This window comes from Phascolarctos cinereus, unplaced genomic scaffold, assembly GCF_003287225.1.
Source record: "Phascolarctos cinereus isolate Bilbo 61053 unplaced genomic scaffold, phaCin_HiC Scaffold_726;HRSCAF=1367, whole genome shotgun sequence".
NCBI lineage: Eukaryota > Metazoa > Chordata > Mammalia > Diprotodontia > Phascolarctidae > Phascolarctos > Phascolarctos cinereus.
The window spans coordinates 254,945,623-254,967,332 of NW_027556098.1; positions in this window are offsets into that span (position 1 = coordinate 254,945,623).

The following is a 21,710-nucleotide window of genomic DNA, read 5'->3' on the forward strand; positions in this document are numbered from 1 at the left end:
ATCCTCAAGCCACTGAACAAAGTTATCTCTGTAATTCCATTTGTCATGGGATCTTCCATGATTTTAACATACGCTTGGGAGGCATCTTGTTTGAGAAGAGCCATTAAAGTGGCATTTGGTTTCAAAGGAAAAAAAATTAAATTGAAAAATAAAAAAATTAACTTAAAATTTAAAAAATCAAGAAAAAATAATAGTAGCTGACATTTCAACAGTGCTTTAAGGTTTGCAAGGAGCTTTAGGGGCTACTGTACCCTCTTAATCAATCATTTGATAAGCATTTATTATGAGCCTATTATGTGCCAAGCACTGTGTTAATTGCTGTGGATTCAAAGACAAAAATGTAATAGTCCCTGTCCTCAGGAAGCTTACATTCTTAATCTGAGACATCTCTCAGGTAATGTCTGTCATGGCATATCTTGCTTTAGGGAGGGAAAGGGTCACCGAGTGGTCTCCACCAGAACATTGGGATGGCAGGGAGAGGAAGTAGACTATAATGGAGGAAGAATACCCAGTTCATAGATGCTGTCCAATGAGAGAAAGGTGATATAGTCAATACTATTATCTCTACATGAATGATGGCCCATGGTGGATTCCTTAAAGCAAATTTCCCTATTAGAAGCCTTTGGCTTAGATAATGAATGTGTCAACATTGTAATTAACGATTGGCATTTTCTTAAATTCTAGTTCACAGGATTACAGATATAGAGCTAGAAAGATCCTTACAAGTTACTTAGTACAACCTTGCTTTAGTGATGAGGTACTGAGGCCTAGAGGGTTGAAGTGAGTTGCCCAAGGTCACAAAGGCAGAGCCAGGATTTGAACCCAAATAATCTGACTCCAAATCCACCTCTCCACAGCACAAATGGAGAGCATGAAAGGCAAAGTGCTAGCTAGGGTGCCAGTTGACTCCCCTCTTCCACCCAGAGCAGCAGTCTAAGAGAAGGGACACTCTGAGGTAGGGTAGATAAGTGTAGATAACACTTTCATTTCAAATACTGAGTACATTCTTCTTGATTTGATCTTTGTAAGTGTGGCTAATGATGTATTAATTTGACCTGGCATAGAATTTATGATTCTGATGGCATCATTTTCCACCATGACTTTACAGAGGAACAAGAGAGTGGGCCCATAGAAGAGTACCTTAAGAAAGTGCTGAGTTGGAAGATTACAGAAGGGTACCTCTGTTGGGATCTCTTACCCATGACACAACTGGAAGGAATTAAAATGAGGTACCAAGAGCAGACACTTCTTTTCTTTCCACCAAAGGGTCTATCCTACATGTGTGATCTCTTGTCCCCATTGCATTCATACACCACAATTTGTTATGGTGGAAGGTATCCTTGACAAGACAGAAACTGGGAATTGTTAACAAAGATAGGACCAAAAGAATCAAGATGGCCCCTGTGCCTGATACATAGTAGGCACTTCATAAATGATTGTTGACTTGAACATGAGCTGAATTGATAGGCTTATTGTGGCCAAAAGATACATTGGCATTGCAAATACAAATTCAGATCTACCACAAAGGACTCTAAAGACCAGGTGTTCAGATCTTGTACCCTCGCATGGGAAACTGAGCCCCAAATTGTGTAGGAGACCTGGAATCCAGACCTTGTGAGAAATAATATGGGATGACAGAGAAATAGAAAAAAAACCTGCAAGAAGCAAAGAAACCGCCAAACCCTTCTCTGAAACCAGGATGTGGCAGCTTCTCATTTCCATCTTCATTGTATTTATGTTCCACAGTGCCATATATAGAGAGAAGACAATAATAATAAAAATAAAACACCAGCAAGCTTAACATATGCAAAGAAAGGAATGTAATAGCCCTGAGCCAATTTGAGGGAGGCTAATGCAACCCACAGCCTAGGCAGGGAGAGAGAACATGATTCCTTTGGGAGCAATTATGGGGGATGGGACAAGTGCAGACTTGAATATAGAGGAATGCTAATAGAGAGAGCAGCTTGGATTTCTGAGAAACCTTAGCAAAGAGAGGGGAAAAAAATCGACCACTCAGGGGCTTGCTCAGTTGAACTCCTGCCAGTCCATCGTTGGCTCATAAGCAAGGTGTCACAAGAGCATACCTGCTGGATGTTGATTTTTTAAAAATATTGATACTTTTTATTTGGACACCATAGGAATTTCCTAACAAACACCCACACTTCCCCCTGCAAAGTACGGTACCCTGGCAATAACTGATTGATGGATTGTTAACAGAAAGGAAGAATGTGTTTCACCTTGGACACAGATTGATTGGCTGGCCAGCCCTAGGCAAGTCATTACTGTGCCTTCATCTGCCAAATGAGGCTATAATAATACCTGCCACAAAAAGGGATGTTTGGAAGGATTAGATGAGATAATGTAAATAAATATCCTTGAAAAGCCCAAAAGAGAAATATAAATGTGAGCTATCATCATCATTATCATCATCATCATCATCATCATCATCACCACCATCATTATCATCATCATATAGACGGATAGTATAGTGTGGACAAAGCTGGCTTTGGAATCAGGGCTACCTGGATTCATATCCTATTTCTGAAATGTGCTGGCTATGCTATCCTGGCCAAGCACTGTGCTAAGCACTTTACAATGATTAGCTCATTTGCTCCCCATAATCCTGAGAGGTAGCTACCATTATTATCCCCATTTTACGGTTGAGGAAACTGAGTCAGACAGAGATTAAGTAACCTCCCCAGGGTCACACAGCTAGTGAGTATCAGAAGCTGGATTTGAACTCATTTTACTGTTTCCAGGCTCAACACTCCATCCATTGTGGCACATGGCCACCCTGGGCAAGGTACTCATTTGCTTTGGCGTAGGAAGTTCCCCACTCACAGCGCCCTATATCAATGAAATCAAAGGTCTTGTTAAATATCTGTATCTATATTTTCCTCTCCTTTTTCTCTCTCCCTCCCTGTCCTTCATATATAAATATATATATGCACATACACATACATACATACATACATATATGTTTCTGTCTCATTTATACTTTCTCTGTATCTGTCTCTCTCCATATATATGTATATATGTATGTATAGATCTCCCTCCCCCCTTCTCTCCCTCTGTCTCTCTCCTTCTTTTCCTATCTCTCTGTCTCTCTGTGCCTCTATCTCTCCCCCCTTTCTTTCTCCTCCTCTCCTTCCCTCCCTCCCTTCTGTCTCTCTCTGTCTCTCTCTGTCTCTCTCTCTCTCTCTCTCTCTCTCTCTCTCTCTCTCTCTCTCATGTTGACGATTTTTGCTGCTTCTCTAATCCTAATTCCATCTATTGATTTTCCATGAATTTGCTTAGTGTGCAATGCCATTTGTAGAAACCAAACTATCACCATGAGCTCCTCTGGCTGACTAGGACTCATCAAACTGGCAGAGCTGTGTGCAGAGCTGGGGTCTACAGGCACTGCTTCCTGGCTGCCACAGAGTTAGAGGCACCGGTGGTAAGCCAAACAGAAACAATGCTCTCAAATCCATTTTACACAGCTTCCTTGATGCCCTTAGTTTTTCATATTACACGCTTTCCACAATATATCATCCTGCACTTTGCCGTTGAACCTTCCTTTGCAACAAAGAAAAATAGTTAAAGGAAACTAACTGACAAAGTAGTGCATCTGCCAGCATATGCAGCCTTCCTCACCTGTAGACCCCTACCTCTATCCTGAGGGGAGGTATTTTTATTTATCTGCCCTCTGGGACCAAGATAGATTCTTACAATTAACCTGGGTTCAACTGTCTTCTGACGTTATTTCCATTTACATATTTGTAGTCACATTTGGCTCACTTGGTTCTGCTTTTTTTGCTTTGCATCAGTTCATGTAAGTCTTCCCAGGTTTTTCTGTAATTGTGCTGCTCATTAGACACATATTCTAAAACACACTTAAAATTCTGCTAATTTGCCTAAAGTTTTAAGTAGCCTCAAATAGATCAACTGAGACATTCTTGTCTTGCTTTACTAACAATTTTTTCTCATAAGGTAGAGGAAGCAAGGAGGCAAATTGCTTCTCTGAACTTAATTCTGACCAATAAGTTTGGTAAAGTGGAGTTGACAGGAATCTTAAGAGAAAGTGACTATGACATTTTAGAGTTCTAAATTCTCAGTGAAGAGAAAATTGGGTATAATCAACCGTGCAGCCTACACTTTAAAGAAGACAGATTTCAAGAAGTAAGAGAAATGATAGTTTTGACTTCATAACCTGAGAATCTAAATGAAAAGTTTGCTCAGGAACAATGAGTTTCTCAAAAGCAGAATTCTGACATAATACAATCACAAATTAGCCCATAGAGGAAGAAAAGGGGACCGTGTCTAAAGAAACTGATGTGACAACACAGCTCTCTAATCGGCTTAAACATGTAAAGGTGGTTTATTAAAGATGGAAGGAATACTGATTTGTGACAGTCCTCTGGCATATGGAGTCCCTCCTGGGAGGACATAGGGTTCCCCTATTGACCTTTGCTTTATACAACTGGGCTCACAGCACCATACTCCCCCAGTGGAGCTGTGGCTGTCTACATGCTTATCTAGGGACATGTTTTATGTCTAATGGAAGATCCATGAGATGTCAGGGAAAACAACCTTTTAGTGAGTTCAGGTGCTGAGAAAAACATGTAAAAGAAAGGGAATCAGCTTGATTGCAAGCAATGGGGCAGAGGGAGAAGGTCCTTTCCAACTCTAAGATTCTCATTCTATGTAAATGGAAGGATTGTCAAGGTATAAGATAACAGATTGCAAACTTTTGCAGACTCTCAAATTCTGGAAAAGCTATTTGTCTGGCCTCTGGAGGTCATAAGGTCAAAGCTCATCAAGTCCAACTCCTTCATTTCACAATTAAGGTAACTGAGGAGATTAAGCCCAAGGAGATTAAGAATTTATCTGAAGTCACACAGGTAGTATATATCAAAGTCAAGATTTGAACCCAGGTCCTTTGACTGTGGTACTAATGTTCTTTCCATTGTATGTTGCATGTTGGAGGGAAGTATGCATTTAAAAAAATTATTTTAAATAAAACGTTAATTAAATGACAGGATGTGTAATGGGCAGAATTTTAGACTTAGAGTCAAGAAGGCCCAGGTTGGAATCCTGCATCCTATATTTACTAGCTGTGTGATTCTGGGCAAGTCACTTAACATCTCTGAGCCTCAGTTTCCTCATCTGTCAAATGAGGAGATTTTATTTGATGACCTCTAAGGTCCCTTTCAGGAGGCAGCTAGGTGACTCAGTAGATATAGTGTTGGGCCTGGAGTCAGGAAGACTTGAGTTCAAATCTGACCTTAGATACTTACTAGCTGTGTGACCCTGGGCAAATCACTTAACCCCTGTTTGCCTTAATCCACTGGAGAAGGAGGAAATGGCAAACCACCCCAGTTTCTTTGCCAAGAACACACCAGAAAGTATTGGCACTATGGTCCATGGGGTCATGAAGCATTAGACAGGACTGAATGATTGAACAAAGATCCCTTTCAGCTCTAAATATATGGTCCTATTAGCCTATGAATTGCTATTTAAAGATGAAGATTGTCCTGTGTGGAACTGTTTTGTTGTTTGCTTTGGTCTAAACCTGTAATTTCATTAGCATAGTGAGCTATTGGTGAGGAGACTCCTTATATCGATAGAGGTCAGAAAGTCTTCTGCAATTTTCTTTTTTTTTTTTTTTGGCTGGGCAATGGGGTTAAGTGACTTGCCCAAGGTCACACAGCTAGTAAATGTTATGTGTCTGAGGCTAGATTTGAACTCAGGTCCTCTTGAATCCAGGGCTGGTGCTTTATCCCCCCCTCCACCTTGCTGCCCCTATGCAATTAATATTCTTACAATTTCCTGGGGGCACTGAGAAGTTAACTCTCTTGCTCAGGGTCACATAACCAATATGGGTGAGAAAGGGGACTGTCAGGCCTTCCTGACTCTGAGTCTAGTTCTCTATCCACTACGCCACACTGCTTCCTATAACAACAACATTTAAAAACATTGAAACATCATGCCTCAGTAACAGTCCAAGAGTGATATCGATTGTACCTTGGACCAAGTGCCCCACCATATTATAGTCAGTCAGAAAGGTGGTGCTCATTTCCAACTCACACTTTGTTCTGAGGCACAAACAGGTTGTTTTCCAGATCCCTTGGGCAGCCAATTTGTGATTAAGGGCTAAAACTTTTTTGTTGCTACCTCTGTATCTCCAGTATCTGGAACAGTGTCATAGGTACAATAGGTGTTCCATAAATGATTATTGGTTTGGACTGAACTGTTCAACAAATTCCAGTTGCCCTTAGAGACAGAGGCAAGGACTTGGTGGTGACGGGGTGCTTGGGTGCTTATGTTTGGGTGCTTGTACTTGGACCCCAATTTCTCCCTAGCCTCAGAAACACTGTCTCTGACAATTTCTCCCCAGCCCAAGGACACTGTGCCTAGCAATTACTCTTGAGTGGGCCCCAGCAAGACCCTTATCTCTCTCCCTGGTGCAGTTACAAACAGCACCTGAAGGAGTTATTAGTTTGAACTGGCTTTGCACTGGGTCATAAAGACATTCTTACCTGCTGGACTATCTATACTACCACCCTACTTCATTATCTACATCCTGGACTCCTCATTATTTGTATTCTAGACTTAAGGCATATGTGTACTCCCTACATCTATCTTGTCAAACAAGACATTGATTGGTGGCAGACTGGACAACTCTCAGTTACCCCTGAACTCTAGTTAACTTAGTGATGTAGCAGGCCTAAAACCACACCTCCATGTGGCCCCCATTGTTGGCTTTTCCTAGTGAACTCTGGGTAAAATGTCTGCTCAGTAGGTACGAGAAGTGCATGTTCTTTTAAGAATTGACCACTCCTTAACCACTCCCTAATCCCACTCTGAATCACCTAGTTAGCATATTTGGCACATGTTTTATTGTATTTTATCCTATATAAACTTTAATTGTACCCCTTTAAGATCACAGGATCCTTAAGAATCATTGCCTGCTGAAAAGCATAACAATAAACTTTTCCTCTGGCTGGAAAAGGATTTGAGTTGAATTCATTCAGGCAGGGCCCGATATTGCAATCTTGGGGTTCCCAGTAGCACCCCAAAAGTCCTAGAACTCTTCATAGGTGGGTGTGGAAGGATGGAGAGCGACCATTAAGAATATGGATTTATATCATGGAAAGTGAGAGACAGATTTCTCTCAAGGACTTTTGCTTCCTGCTACTTATTCCACAACAGTTTCCCTGGTGAGAGACACAATTCTCATGTTACGATTTTTCATTTTCACTCTCTTCTTGCCAGGTCTCTCCTGTCACACCTTGCCTGATCCAAGTACAAGATCCCCAGTGAAATAACAACCTTGTTATCATGTTATTCACGACCTCTCCATATACTCCAGCATATTCCAGAAACACCAACTATCCAGACCCAGGAAACTTTTTTTTTCTGGTTATTTGAGCAGGAGAAAGTGAATTCTTATAAAAATGCAGAATCATAACCCTTAGATCAGGCTTTGGGGAGGGGAAGGGGAAGGGGGAAGTTGAAGGGAGATTGCTTATGCCATTATACTACTATGACAAGGGGTAACTGTCTCAGGACTTAATGAAACAGGCAGTACCGGAGGGCAGTTGCATTGGGGTGCGGTGTGATTAAGGGTGTATGAAAGGAACTTGCATGATTTCAAAATTCTTTTGCCCCTCGTGAAGCTTTCTTAATACTGCTTTATACTGGTATTCAGATCGGTTTGACGAGCGCTATGAATACCTATAACGTAGAAGACTTTGTGCTAGCAACTGGAGATAAAAAAACAAAGGTGAAAAAGTTCTGGCTCTCAAAAAGCTTACATTTTCCTGGAGAGGGGGAATGCCTGGTGTCTGTTTTTCTGTCTCTGTCTTTATGTGTATGTATGTGAGTGTGTATACACACACATGATATTATATATAATACATAGTATATGTATATGTATATACAAAGACATATAATATGTATATGAACCTCCCAAATATATAACAAGTATACATACATACACATACACACACATACACATACACATGTAACAATACTCTGAACCTACCCTCCTCGACCAAGGCTAGCTACATTTCCCTCTCAGTGTTCTAGGGTACCACTAAGGGACCAGGAGTATCTTTCTTCAATGTTATTGGCTCAAGCCCCATTCCAGTGAGTTTTCTTCACTGTTAACTGCCACTCATTAGTTCCTTACTTCCATTTAATCAATTAACATCACTTAGTTTTTGAAAAGGGATATTCTACCATGAAGATATAACAAAATAGAAATTATAAATATTTCCTCTTCAACCCTTGACCTTACACTCTTCCATGTATCACCTTGGTTCTTGGAAAGAGTGAGCTCAGAGTTAAAGCAGTTTCTATATAGCACTGATTCCTCCAAGTTCACTTCCAATGTATTCTGTACCACTGGGCGGGGTCCTGAAGGCCATTCTTTGGAGCGTTGTGTGTCTCGCTGTTCAGCTGGCAGGCTGCAAAACCTGATGTGGACTGTAGCTTCTGGATCTCTGGAAGCTTGCTATTTGACCTTTCAATGCTCACAAGGTCATAGCTGTCACCACTACTATTTCGCCTAAAGCAGGAAAGAACAAACAAGAAGAGGCAAAAAACAGAGAAAGCCACATCCATGGGTACACATGTTGGTTGGCTCCAATGGGGAGGGGCCCAATGTTTCTCTCCATCGAGAGGCTTGGGTCATATCTCTTTCCTCAACTGTCACCAGGGAGGAAAAGAGTAAGAACAAATGAGTCATTTTGGTGGATTAGTGCCTTTTCATTTACTTGTTTTTTGTTTTTAAGTTGTATGGATGTGATTTGTTTTTAGATTACAAACATTTACAGATTTTTTCCATTTCCTGTAAGTTCTCTTGTAACTAAGTAAAACGCATGTAAAAAATACTATGACCTCATTTGAAAGTGCATGGAACATTTCATATCTGTAGAACTCCAGCCCTTCTCTGTTTTACTTTTAAAAAATAATAGATCTATTTCCTTCTTTCCCACACAACCATTAGGGGAGAAAAAAGAAAAACAAGCTTCATATAACAAATACGCATAGTCAAGTAAAACAAATTCCCTCAATGGCTATGTGCAAAAAATATCTATGTCTCACTCTACACCATAAATCCATACTTTCTCTGCCATGGAGAGCATAGTTCACCATTAGTCCTCTGGAATCATGAATAGTCATTGTATTGCTCCAAGCTCTTATAGCTTTCAAAGTTATTCATTTTTATGGTGTTGTAATAGTATCAATTTTTTTCTCCTGGTTCGTCTCATTTCATTCTTCATTGGTTTATAAAAGCCCTCAGAATTGTTCATTTGTATAATACTGATGTTGCAGTACATTGTAAATTGCTCTTTTGGCTCTGCTTACTTCATCCTTTCCATTTTTTTGGAAATCATTTCTTTCCTCATTTCTTATAAGCCAGCAATACTCCAATTCATTCATATACCATAACTTATTCAGTCATTCCTAAATTCATGGACATTCTCTTAGTTTTGAAATTTTTTTACCACCACAAAAAGGTATACTATAAATATTTTGGTACATAAAAAATCTTTTCCCACTTTCTTTGATCTACTTTTTTTTTTGAGTGTAGGCCTAGCATTGGTATAACTAGGTCAAAGGTCATGTACTGCTTAGTAACTTTTTGTGTATAATTGAAAATTTCTTTCCAGAATGATTGCGTCCTGTCCTAGGTCTTCCAATAGTGCATTAATATGTTTATTTTCTATAGCCCTTCCAACATTTATCATTTTTCTTTTTCATCATTTTTGCTACTCTGAGGGGTGGATGATGGACCCTCAGAGTCGCTCTAATTAACATTTCTCTAATAAATGATTTGAAGCATTTTTTCATATGGCTGAAGAATCTGAGTTTCTTCCCTTGGGACCTGCCTATTCGTATACTTAGATCATTTATCAATTGGGGAATGGCTCTTTTTCTTATAAATTTGTATGAATTTCTTATATATCTTGGAAATGAGAACTTTATCATAGAAATTTGCTATAAAGATCTTTCCCAGTTCATTGTTTCCCTTTTGATCTTAGCTTTATTAGAGTGTTTTGTGTAAAAACTTTTAAATTTTTATATAATCTAAATTATCAATATTAATCAATATTAGAAACACCTAGATGGCACAGTGGATAGAGTACTGAACCTGAAGTCAGTAAGACCTGAGTTCAATCCAGTCTCAGATAACTTGTGTGATTCTGGGTGTGACTTAAACTCTGTTCGCCTCAGTTTCTTTCACTGTAAAATAGGGATAATAATAACAGCACCTCCCTTCCAGGGTTGTTGTGAGGAACAAATGAAATAATATTTGTAAAGTACTTAGCACAGTGCCTGGCACTTTTAGGTTCTCAATAAATGCTTATTACCTTTTTTTCTTCCTTTTCCTACCTTTCTTTCTTTTTTTCCCTTCCTTCCTTCCATCATTCTTTGTTTTCTCTTTCTTCCCTCCTCTTTTCCTTTCTTTCTTTCCTTCTTCTCTTCCTTCTCCACTTTATCTTCTACATATCCTCTATTTCTTGTTTAAGAATGAACTTTTCTTCTAGCCATAGATTTGATGGATAACTTTTTCCTTGTTTTTCTAATTCTATTACGATGAGTCCTTTTTTCTTTCAATGTAGATCATGTATCAATTTGGAGCTTATCTTGAAATGAGGTGTGAGGTGCTGGTCTAAATCTAATTTCTTCCATGTTGCTGTCCAATTTTCCCAACAATTTTTGTCAAAGTCTTTATCTCAGTTTGTGTTTGTTGAATACCAGGGTATTAGACATATTTTCTTCTCTGTATTGTGAACCTATTCCACTGACTGATTTAAATACTACCTAAGCTAATTTATTTATTCAATGTGATGCCAAAGGGTTGCTTGCTAGAACTAGAAAAAAATAATAATGAAAAAGATCAAGGATGTCAAAAGAAAAATAAATGAAAAGAAAATGGAGCAAAGAGGGCCTAGAAATGTCAGCTTTCAAACCAGTCTACAAAACAAGTCACGGTTTATGTCTCTTTAATCCTCCCCAATTTAAGCTCCAAAGTCCACTAGAAAGGCTCCTCTTTACCATGGGGTTGATGAAACAGAACCAGCTGCATAAGGCATTCACATACTCCCTTTTGGTAGTGGGGACATTACATGTCATCTTGTCTTTCCAGAAGCAGGCTCCCCAGCATCTTCCACCTGGGATTGCATCAGCTGAGTATGCCATATGTGCTCACCAGCCTCCCCATTGCACAGAGAGAAGCAAATATAGGTCATTTGAAAAGGGAGAGAATGTTGGCAACTGGGGAATAAGGGAAGGCTTCAAGGAAGAGGTTTCACCTGAGCTGAGCCTTAAAGGAAGGTAAGGGTGATCAGGGGTAGAGTTGAGGAGGCAGAGCATTACTGGCACACTGTTTATGTCGATTCATGGAGGTGAGTTGAACATTCACGGCATAGCTCTGTGAGTCCAATGTACTGGAGTACAGAATGGAATGTGAAATGATGCTGGGACACTGGGGTGGGGCTAGATGGTGGAGAGATTTCTGGTTGAGGAGTTGGTGCTTTTTATCCTAGAGGGAAAAAGTAGCTACCGAAGATTTGGGGGCTGAGGAATGACATAGTTAGACAGACCCATTGATTAGGAAGATGATTTTGGAATACTACTTCAACATTTTAAAGACTTATTGTCAGCTAGGTGGTGCAGTGGATAAAATGTTAGACTCAGAGTCAGAAAGACCTGAGTTCAAATCTCAGCCTCATATACACTAACTATGTGACCCTGGGCAAATCATTTAAAAAAAAGAAAACAAGCTATTTGCCTCAGTTTCCTCAACTGTAAAATGAGGATAATAACTGTGCCTTCCTCTCAGGGTTGTTGTGAGGAGAAGATAAAATGAGATAATATTTACAAAGCACTTAACACAGTGTCTGGCACATAGTAGGCATAATATAAATACTTACTCTCTTCACTTTCATGTAAACATTGCAATATCTGATCCTTATGAGAACCAAACCTCCATTTGACAGATGAGACCCAGATAGGCACTTGCCCAAGTGCACCCAGTTAATTGGTGGCAGAACTGGGCCTAGAATCCAGGTGTCTTGACCAAGAGACCATTTAGAGATGCTGTTGCTGGGTCAGCAGCCAGAAGGGATGCTGAAGTCATTGGGGACCTTTGGGGAGCCTGACCCATCATAAAAGCAGATGATGGTAAATCCCATACTGCAACAAACCTCTCCAGGTAGACCATTATCACTACCTAGTGGTATTATACCTATGTAGCCCATAGTTCACAAGATCATGGAGCTTAGGGTATGCCCAGGTTGGACCAATACTCATCTTGCGGCAGGAAGCTAAGTGGTGTAGTGGATAGAGCATCAGGCCTGAAGTCAAGAAGATCTGAATTCAAATCTGGCCTCAGACACTTACTAGCTGTGTGACTCTGGGCAAAACATTTAACCTTGTTTGCCTCAGTTTCCTCATCTGTGAAATGAGCTGGAGAAGGAAATGGCAAACTACTCCAGTATCCCTGCCAAGAAAACCCCAAATGGGGTCATGAAGAGTCAAACATGACTGAAATGACTGAAGAACAAACATATTGGGAGAGTCATCCTGTTACTTGCACATAGCCGCTGTCACGTACTGCTCCCTGGCAGACATCCAAGGGGCTTGGAAGGATGGGAGGAGAGAAAAGCTCTTTCCTCTCAGGTATCCAGGAGAACCTACCATTAGCGCTCTCCTGGGCAAAGACACCCTCCCAGGCACAAATTAGAGAATCAAGCTCCTTGTGAGAATCGCTGCCTGCCTTTTCATTGCATCCTGCGTTGCTAAGCACTTACAAAAATGCTTTTGGATGTTGGTGAGTTTAAAAATAGAGAGAGCTTCTGAAAATAGGATTCTTGTCATGTAAATTTGGACTCAGGGGGATGGGCAGGTGTTCTGTCATTTTTACTAGGGCCTCTGCCAACCTGAGAAGACCATAGTCCCTATAAAGCAGAAATCAACCACCTTTTTTTCAAAGAGAAAAAAAAATGGAAGCAGCAAAAGCCCGAGTGATTTGACCAGAAAATATACATTCACACAACTCTAGATGTAGAGTAGACCAGAAAATATACATTCATTCAACTCTAGATCTATATGTAAACATCTGTGGGAACCAATACCCTGGTGATTTACCAAGCATTTGCAATGAAAAAAATGTTGGATTTGGAATGAGAAGATCTGGGTTTGGACTTTGAACTCTTTATTCCCATGACTTAGGACAAATCCCTTAATTTTTCATACCTTCACTCGTCTATAAAATTAGGCAGTTTGACTAAATGGACAGTTTCTTAAACTGTGGTCTAGGCATCCCTGGGCATCCTTGAGACATTTTTAAAGGGTCTGAGAGGTCAAAACTAATTTTATAATTATACAAAGATGTTTTAATTTCTATAGGGACTATGGTCTCCTCAGTTAAATATGTATCATTGTAATTCACATAAATAAAAGCTCTTTGGGAGGTCTGTAATAATTTTTAAGAGTGAAAAAGTCTCCTTTGGCCAAAAAGTTTGAGACCTATTGGACTAGATCAATGGTGCTAAAAATTTTTTGATCATTTGCCTATAACAGCAAAAATTTCTGAGCACCTCTCCCATCAATGTATGAACTTATTTAAAAATTACATAATACTACTGTCTTAATAATTATGTACGCTAAAAAACTTACACAAAAATAGAAATTAAAAAAGAATGAGATGAGAATAAAATAATATTTGATCCTTGGGGCAATAGAGTCTCTGGAATTAATTGAGTGGAAAAGTGAAATGGCAAGACTTGGATTATAAGAAACTTTGCCAGCTGTGTAGAGAATGGATCAGGGGCCATTTCCAGCCATCCTGATGTATATCTTGCCATTGGACCCAGATGGCTCCAGAGGAGAAAGTGAGGCTGGTGACTTTGCACAGCCCTGCCTCACTTAAATACAATTCACTTGCTAGTCATGACATCACCTCCCTGATGTCATGGTCCTCTTGGGGCAAACAACAGAGAATGGATTGAAGTTGTAGAGGCTTAAGGCTGGGAGATGAAGAGATTACTGCAGTTGTCCATAGATGAGCTAATAAGGGCCTGAACTAGGATTGTAGCTGTGTGTGAATGAAGAGAGGATGATAGATATAAGACATATTGTGGAATTAGAGAAGATAAAACTTAGCAATGGCTTAGACAGGTGGAGAAAGGGAGAGTGAAAAAGTAAAGATGACACCAGGGTTTTCAATCTGGGTTACTGGAAGTATGGTGTTATCTTTGACAAAAATAGGGAAGATTGGAAGAAGGATGGATTTGGGGGATGTAGACAAAGGGAACTGGGACCCCTTAATAGATGCATCAGTCTAGGGTAAGCATTCCCCAAGTGCCTTTTAATGCATTGATCATTAAGCAATAAGAAAAACATAAATGTAGTGGTTGGTAAAATTCCTTTGGCCTCAGGAACTGGAGTCATGGATAAGTCATTCTTGCTTTTCCTCTATGCCCCTTCTTCTCCTTCTGGAGGAAGCACCAGCTTGTGGCATGCTATTTTTAGCTTACCTCATATGAGCATAGGAGCTAACTAATAGCACAGTAGATAGACTGCCAGGCCCAGAGTCAGAAAAACTTATCTTCCTGAGTTCAAATCTGGCCTCAGACACTTACCAGCTGGGTGACCCTGGGCAAGTCACTTATCAACAACATCCAGTGCCTAGTACTAAATAGAAATTGGGGGCAAGAGGAGGGTACAGTGGTTTTGGATTTGTAGTCAGAAGATGTGGGTTCCAGACCTGACTCTGCTACTGAATATACCTGTGATGCTGGTCAAGTCACCCAGTCTCTCTGGGCTTCAGTTAACTTATACGTAAAATGAAAGGCTTGAACTAGAGGACCTCTGAGGTTTTTTCTAGCTGTAAATCTATATGTGATGATGATGGTAACGAACATTTACGTAGCCTTTTAAGGTTTACAGAACACTACAAATATCTCACTTGATCCCCCCAACAACCCTGAGAGGTGCTATTATAATCCCCATTTTACAGATGAAGAAACTGAGGCAGACAGAAGTTAAATGACTTGTCGAGGATCACACAATTAGGACATATCTGAGGCCAGATTTGAACTCAGGTTTTCCTGACTCCAGGTCCATCCCTCTCTTCAACATACTCCTGTGCTGCTTTACCCCCAATCCAAACAAATAACTCTAAAACAAAAATCAGAATTCTTCCCCACTTCTGGTTTTTTGTTTTGGTTTTTGTTTTTTGGTTAGGCAATGAGGTTAAGTGACTTGCCCAGGATCACACAGCTAGTAAATGTTATGTGTCTGAGGCCTGATTTGAACTCAGGTCCTCCTGAACCCAGGGCCAGTGTTCTATCCACTCTTCCCCACTTCTAAGCCCCGATTATGGCCATCCTATTATCAGAAAAGCAAATAAACAAACACAGCTCAAATGACAAATTTATTTAAAACAAATGAGCATAACCACCACCAACTCACCCTTCCAAGGATGCCAAATGATCCCTGCGGATCCGGCACAACCTCTTGCATCTTCTATGGTTATTCAACTGCACAATAACAATCCATGTTCATAACAATAACCCCTAAGTGCCTTCTAAATCATTAATTATGTTCAGTAATTCAGTGTTGAAGGTTCTCATTCTTTGTAAGTTATTTATTCATGTGTAGTGTACAAATGACTTTCTGTTAACTAGAAAACTCAAGTAACTAGAAAATTTTATTTATACACACACACGCATGCACACACACATGCACACATACACACATATACATATACATCCATATATCCATATACATACATAAACACACACACACACACAACCACATACACAACATATTCCTTGGGTTAGAAAAGACTGGCAAGGTCATCTGGCTGACCCTACCTTCCAATGTAGGAATTCCTCCTAATACATCCCAAATGCATAATAATCCAAACAAATAGGGAACAGTGATGAGGAACATACTGTATCAATGCCACTTATTTTGACCATTTAGATATATTATAGCAGGAATTTCCTTTGTTTATGGATTGGACTAGATTGCCCCTGCAGCCCCTCAAATTCCATTATTCTGTGATATTCTGTTTTTGAACTGTCCCAGTGGTTAGAGTGCCTTCTTCTAATGCGCAGAATTTGTGACTTTTATCCATTGGTTCTTTGTTCTTTTCTCTAGATGTATACCAGATATGTCTAATTTTTTCCCCACACGACAGCTCTCTGACATCTCAAGACTGCCATCATGTTCCCCCTAATGTTTTCTCTTGTCCAGGCTAAACATGCTCAGTTCCTTTAACCATCACTCACATGACATGATATCTAGATCCTTTAGCAGGGCAGTCACCCTCCTCTGGCTGGATTCTGGTCTGTTAACATGCCTTTTAAAGAGTGGTGCCCAGAAATGAACATGATATTCAAGGTGCGGTCTGACCAATATAGAGTACAGTATTGCCTCCATTTTCCTCAATGTTATGGTTCTATGAATGATGCCTAGGGTAACTGGTTTGTTTTTTTTTTTAGATGCTGTGTTAAACACTGCTGATTTACATTGAGTTTTCAAGAATTTAAATCTTTTTTTTTGCACATGAACTGTAACCTGGTTTTATATTATACTGTACAGTAGTTAAAAACCCCCCCAACAACTAATGTAAAACTTTATGTTCATAACTATTAAATCTTATCTGTGTTTCTTACCCATATTTCTAGACTAAGGTCTTTCACATCTTAATTTTGCCCAATCTTAACTACTTTTTCATCTTGAAAGCTAGAGTCAGCTACTATAATAATAGATAATAATAATATCTGAGATATATGTGTATATAGGTTAAAAAGAGATTTATGTACATTATATTATTTGAGCCTCAAAATAGCCTTGTGTGATAGGCTATTCTCTTCACCTTGATTTTCCTCTTAGCTAATATGCTAGACTCATTGAACCCTCAAACTTATTCCAAGTCCATTATTTTAGTTGGCGGGCTCTAGATGTTTCCCAATTCTCTCTGCTAACTCCTAAAATGGAGGGCAGAGCTAGAAACAACAACAAAATAAAACCACGGGGTTCTAATCCACTAAAATTTGCATTAACTACAATAGGGTCCTCAACACTGCCTGGCATCTTATTGTCCCTCAGCTCACTTGTCACTGTCTCCTTGCCTATTATAATCTCCTTCCAACTCACCTTCCTGTCTGCAAATTATCCATTCTATCCCATCCTTTAAATTTGAGTAACCTTTCTGACTTGCAGGGCTAGGAAGAGCAAGAAGCCCACCATGATGATGATTGTAGTAGCAACACCTATTGCAGAGTCTGGGAGGGTAGAGAAATTGTGAGAACGACAAGGCAAGTCAACATGCTTTAGTATTCAGTGACTTCATTGTGTAGGCCTCTTACTGATTCTTACCCTTCACAATCCCTCTGAAGCACATAATACTATTGCCCACCCTCTCCTTACAGATACTCTCTTCTTTGGGTTTTTGTGACATTGCCCTCACTACCTGTCTGACTGCTCCTTCTCTTCTTGGATCTTCATCCAGGTCATGTTAACTAACTGTGGATGTCCTCCAAGTCTCTGGCTCCATGCTGGGCCCCTCTTCTATTCTGTATAAGCTCTCACTTGATGCTTGCTGGTCTTAGCAGCTTCCATGGATAGAATATGTCTATATGTGTATATACACCCACTCACATACATGCATATTTGTATATACACACACACATGCAAACAGACACACACACACACACACACTCATGTAAATCTTGCCATTGGACTTGGATGACTCTGGAAGAGAAAGTGAGGCTGATGACTTTGTGCAACTCTGCCTCACTTAACTCTAATTCACCCAGGAGTTAGGCACTACCCTGTGATATCATTGATTATAATCTGGTCCACTCAGTCTCCTACACTCATTCACCTAAGATCAGGAAATAACAAACACCAAGAGATAAAGAAATAGAGGCATTATGTATGCAAAACAATGTATCTGACCATGTGGAAAGAGAACCCAGGGCTCCTCCTGCACCTGAGACCCAAACAAAGGACAAACAACAACATATAGATAGATAGATAGATAGATAGATAGATAGATAGATAGGTAGATAGATAGATAGATATAGATAGATAGATAGATATAGATATAGATTGTGTGTGTATGTTTATATATGTATATATGTGTGTATGTTTATATAGATATTTTATGTATCTATATATTATCATATATGTCTGTCTGTCTGTCTCTCTATCCCTCTATCTATCTCCATCCCTAGGCTCTTTACTGAACTCCAGAGCCATATGTGTGTGTGTGTGTGTGTGTGTGTGTGTGTGTGTGTGTGTGTATTTCTTGTATGTCCCATAAGCACCACAAAATCAGCATATCTAAGACAGAACGCAATACCTTTCTCCTCAAGCCCTCCCTTCTCCTGATCTTCCCTATTACTGTTGAGGACACCATTGCCTTCCCAGCCACCTGTCTTAGTTCCACAACAAGAACCACCACAGGATATTTCCTGGTGTAGCAGAAGACTGTCTCAGTTCCATAATGCACATAGGGTGAGCCTCTTCTAAGTATGCATGATGGAGTCTACTTCAGAGTGTGCACAGGTGTTATCTGACTGTTTCCTATCCACTTTCTGTTTTGCAAAGCAGTCTTTTAATTAGTTGCTGAGCCACCGGTAACAGAGGAATTCAACCTCTGACTCCCCGGTGCTCTTAGTGAAGAAGAGGGAATATTGCTCTGGGGTCGCATATGCTCTTCCTCACTTTCACCTTCTTTTTCTGTGTTATCTTTCCCCTCTGGAATGTAAACTCCTTGAGGACAGAGACTGCCTTTCTTTTTTTCTGATATTTGTGTTCCCAGCTCTTAGCATAGTACCTGGCACTAAGCACTCACTACCTGCTTCTTGACTTGACTGGAACCCTGAGGGCAAAGTAGTAACTGAGCTCTGGGGACCCAGCCTGCTAGTCAGAGTGGGAGGGTGGGTGAATGAGCCCAGATCTTATCAGTGCTATGCTAGGAATATCCTGAAGGAAGAATCCCCTGAGGTGTCTTCAGAGATTCGAGAGAAGCATTTTGCCTAGAGGTGTCTTTATATCTACCTTTCCTGGATGACACAGTCCTTCCCCCTGGCTCAGTCAGACTCTTCAGAGACACTTACATCAGCAAAACAATTCACCATCTGGCTTAACTTCAACAGGATTTCATCACAAAAACAAGTTTGTTCCTCTTGTTTTTCCAAGATACCCTGCTGTTTTTTCTGATAATGACTGGTGTTTGCTTAGTAATGGCTAAAATTCCCCAGCGGATGCCAGGTATTTCTCAACGTCTGCTTCCGCTTCTGATTTATTCTTTTCTTCTTGCAATAAGATTAATGAGCTTGTATCCTGAAATTAAATTTTAAAAATATATTTTCTTTCTCCATTTGGCTTACTGATTTTTATAACCTAGCTGGGTCCTGATCCAGTTTTTCCCTTCCCCCTTTTAACTGTTCCTACCTTTCAATTATCAGGCTATACGCCTAGCGACCTCCCCTCAAAGCCTGTCAGACAAGCCAAACTGCCACACGCTTCTTTCTCTTGTTATTTAAGTTATAAAGGTGGCATTGCTCATCAAACAGCCTTTCTAATTCCTCTCCATTCACTATGAGGGGCTCAATATCCTTTCCTCAAGGACAAAGGGGCCTATTCCACATAGTAATTGTTGCAAGGTAAATTGCTTTTCCCATCTGAAACTATGAACCCTATCGTGGTGTCAGATCAAGTATTTTCTTAAGCATTTTTATAAAAGAAATTGTAGTAACTCACCAATTCCCCCAAGTCTTTTCTTGGAATTCACCATATCATTCCCTGTGCCAAGATGTTAGCTCTAAATGCTCTTCCCTACCTCCAGCTAGTTACTCCCCAGGGATACAGAGCAACATGAAACCATATGCACTTGGGGTAGCTTTTTTCAACGCTTGATGTGAGAACCATCAAAAAGAGCTGGTGTCCTCCCTAAGCCGAGTCAATTCTGTTGGTACTTCTGACATTCCATATACTGTTAGTGTCTCCTACAAGGAGTTCTGGGTATTAAAAAGGCATCATCTCACTGGCTGACTAAAGGACTTGCCTAGAGGTGTACACACAGGCCAAGACGAAACTCTGGCCTTACATTAAAAATAAAAGAAAAATTAAGGTACAAAAATCTCTTGATGAAATGCTTATCATGTGCAGAGTATTGAGATGTAGGAGAATTAACAGATGGAGTAATGGACCTTGGGTCAAGATGACTTTGGTTCAAATTCTTCACTTAACCTCTCTAAGTCTCTCTAAGTCTAAATGTCCTCACCTGTAAAATGGGAAGAATAATATCGCCTCTTTCAAAGGGTTGCTGTGAACATCAAGCAAGATAATATACAGTAAAGTACTTTGCAAACCTTAAAGCATACAAGATATCTCAACAGCCTTAGTGAAGGCTCTCAGCTTAAAATTTGGGGACACCCTGCACATAAAGGTTAGTTACAGTTGTCATTGTCATCATTGTTGTTATCATCATCATCATCATCATCATCATCATCGTTGTTATTATACTCTATGGGAAACAAAAAAAAATTTGTAAGATATAGTTCCTGCCTCCAAGAAGCCTATAGCCTAGTAGGGCATAGCTAGGATATAAACTTAGATAATAGCAATAAATATTACATGATAAACAACTTAGAGAGGTGCAAGACAAAATGCTATGTGAGTTACAAGGAAGAAGACTGTTATGCACCAGGAGATCAAGGAAGGATTCCTGTATCAGGTAGCATTTGAGTTGGTCTTTAAAGGATGGGTAGAAATTCATCAGGAGGAGAGGGAGAGGGAAGATATACCAGGCATATGGAACAGTGTGAGCAAACATACAGAGGCCAAAGAGTGTAGGATGTGTTGGCCAATACTGGGCTTTTCAGTGACCTAACACCTTGTAGGGGACAGGAGCCCAGCTCCCAAAGAGAGAGAAAAATGCTGCCTAGGCCTGGGAGGTCTTGGCTGCCTCTCAGCCCAGCATTCTCTGGGATAGGGAGATGGCAATGGGTCACTTGAAGGAAAAGAAAAGGGGAAAGAAAGAACGAAAAAGAAAGAAAGAAAAAGAAAGAAAGAAAGAAAGAAAGAAAAAAGAAAGAAAGAAAGAAAGAAAGAAAGAGGAAGAAAGATAGAAAGAAAGAAAGAAGAAAAGAAGGAAGGAAGAGAGAAAGAAAAGAAAAAGAAAGAAAAGAAGGAAAGAAAAGAAAGACATGTACATGTTGTCTCTCCCAGCTAGACTGTAGCCATTACCTGGGAGCCATTGCCTCCTGAGGTCTGCAAGGATCAAATGAAATAATATTTGTAAAAGGCTTAGCGCAGTGTCTGGCACATAACAGGTGCTTAATAAATCTATGTTCCTTTCCCTCCCCCTGATTCTACCTCACATGTCTATAACACTTTGAAGTTGGAGAAAGTACTTTTATCGCAATTACCGGTGAGGTAGGCAAGGAAGTAGGATCATCCTCATGCTACAAATGAGGAAGCTGAGGCACAGAGAGGTTACCTGACTTTCCCAGAGTCACACAGCCAGCAGATATCCGAGCAGAGAATCAAGCTCACATCCCTGGACTCTCTGTCCAGTGGCTCTCTGCACTACATGAGGCATTATTCTTGTTTTTCTTCGTGGTATGGGTAATGCCCTTTCACTGGCTATGCTGCTGCTCCTGGGGGTGGCATCACACTCCTTC